Source organism: Tenrec ecaudatus, chromosome 4, assembly GCF_050624435.1.
Source record: "Tenrec ecaudatus isolate mTenEca1 chromosome 4, mTenEca1.hap1, whole genome shotgun sequence".
In the NCBI taxonomy this organism is placed as follows: Eukaryota; Metazoa; Chordata; class Mammalia; order Afrosoricida; family Tenrecidae; genus Tenrec; species Tenrec ecaudatus.
Genome location: NC_134533.1, coordinates 112,577,880 through 112,580,082, shown reverse-complemented (window position 1 = coordinate 112,580,082; position 2,203 = coordinate 112,577,880). Strand labels below are relative to the sequence as shown.

The 2,203-nt window shown below is 45.6% G+C and overlaps 1 pseudogene; it reads left to right on the top strand.

Annotated features, from left to right (window-relative positions):
* Positions 1–286: 286 nt before the first annotated feature.
* Positions 287–967, top strand: LOC142447055 (centromere protein R-like; annotated as a pseudogene).
* Positions 968–2,203: the final 1,236 nt, after the last annotated feature.

The following is a 2,203-nucleotide window of genomic DNA, read 5'->3' as shown; positions in this document are numbered from 1 at the left end:
CATACCCACCCCCATCACTTTTCAGCCAAGCAATAGACTGGCCTACGGGAGAAACAGAAACTTCCCAGAGGCCTGAGGGCCTTAGGACCCTGGATTTGCCAAGGAGTGCATGCAATTGAGAAGGCTGGGGCAAGGGACAACGGAAACTGGGAACCCAGGGAGGAAGTGGGAAGAGTGGTTAGTTACCTTGAGGGGGGTTGCAACTAATATCACAAAACAAAATGTATATAAATTGTTGAATGGAGCCCGCTGCCGCGTCTCCACCCCAAGGAGGGAGTTCAGTTTATTTGACCCAACGGCGACCGCGCTCCCCCGACTCTCGAAATGCCTGTTAAAAGATCCCTGAAATTAGAAGATCTGATAGCAGAAAATTCATTTGAGCCTTCAAACATCCAGGAAAAAAAACGTCTTGCAAGCTTTTCTCCAACAACTGGGACCTGGCAAATGAGTCTATTTGCTTCGCCCACAAGTTCTGAAAAACAAGAACACAGGTGTGGGTCTTCAAATGGAAAGAGGGGGAAATCAAGTTACCTCTGTTCCAGGTTACCTGAACGAAAAAAGTCTGCATCGAATGAGAAATTCCTGATGTTATTATCTGAAGTTGAGAAATCATCAGAAAGTATCATGGAGCTGACGCAGAATTTCACCAGTCAAAGGCTCTGAAAAGCAGGAAAGAACTTGAAAGCCTCATTGGTATATCCTGTGCATCATGTTTCTTAAAGAGAGAAATGCAGAAAACCAAAGAGCTAATGACAAAGGCAAAAGAACTAAAGCTGTTTGAGCAGCAGCGTGCAGGACTTCCCAAAAAAGGACTACGTCACCTTAACAGCTATGAGTTCCTGAGAGCCAGCCTGCGACGAGAGAGGCATTTAGAAGAAAGACGCTCACCATGAGCACCAACTCCTGCACCTGCCTGACCACATTTAACGGAACCAAAGAAATGTTTGCAATTAATCGACCCAGTAAATACCAGATCGTAACCGTTGGCAGGTGCATGTCTAGATAAAATTTCTTGCAGCTAATTTAAACTTTCTACGCACAGCAATAGATAATCTCATTGTAAATAATACATTTCTTCTTGACCCTTTAATGTAAGTCAACATGTACAGGAGGATCTTGACTTATATTCTGTATCACGTATGTTTGTTTATGCGCTTAGAGTTGTGGATGAACTTAATAAAGCATTTTTGAAAATGGAAAAAAAATTGTTGAGTGGAAACAAGTGTGCTCATAAACTTTCACTCCATTGCAATAAGATGTTATGAAAGAGACACTTCTTAACTGGAAGGTTGCACACCAGGAGGCAGTGGGCGCGAGCTGGCCTGCTGGACTGAATTTGCAGAGTTCGGTAACGTTATCTATGGGTGGAGGCAGTGGAGTGGATTCCACCTCAGGCAACCCCGTGTGTACCAGGGCGGAAGTGCTCCATGGGTTTTTCAAAAGCTGATTTTTCAGAAGTAACTTGCCGGGCCTTTCTTTCCAGGTACCCTTTTAGTTCCATTCAAAGTCTAGTCTTTCAACCGAACACACTGTTTGAACTATCCAGGGACTCCTTGGCGGCTGTTATTATTAGATACTGTGGTAGTTATACACTTTCATGTCAACGTGAAGATATAGAAAAGGGTAGGGGTGGTATTCCACCTGCCAATCAGATTACAGCCTCCTTGTGGGCGGGGTCTTCTTACAAGGAGGTTCCTGGGACCCTCCCCTTCCCTCTCTCCCTTCACCTTCCTGTAGGAAGGAGTCACTGGGAGCTGCCAGAGCCCGGTGATGCTTCCACCACCAGCGGACACAGAAGAGTTCGCACCCACCGGCCTGTGACCTTCGTGCATTCTGCATCATTGCCTGTGACTGCATGACTCTGCAGAGGGACTTATGGATGAGTGTCAGACTTATAGACTTGATCTGGACTGCGCTGGGATGTGTGCTTGATATAAAATTATTTCTTGACCTGAGGCTCTTTCTTACACATAGATGAGTGTCACTGGATTTGTTTCTCTAGTTGACCTGGCCTGACACAGGTACCTTCCAGGTGATCCTGACTCACATAAGTAGAAACCTCAAATTGCTCCTGGGACCAGGCAGGTAGCTAGAGTAGAACTACCCTACATCGGTTTTTCTTGCCTGTAGTAGTTATGGCTCTAGATCCACAGAGCTTTCTTTATCAGAACCACTGGCGGGATTGAACTTTCAGTGAGCAGTC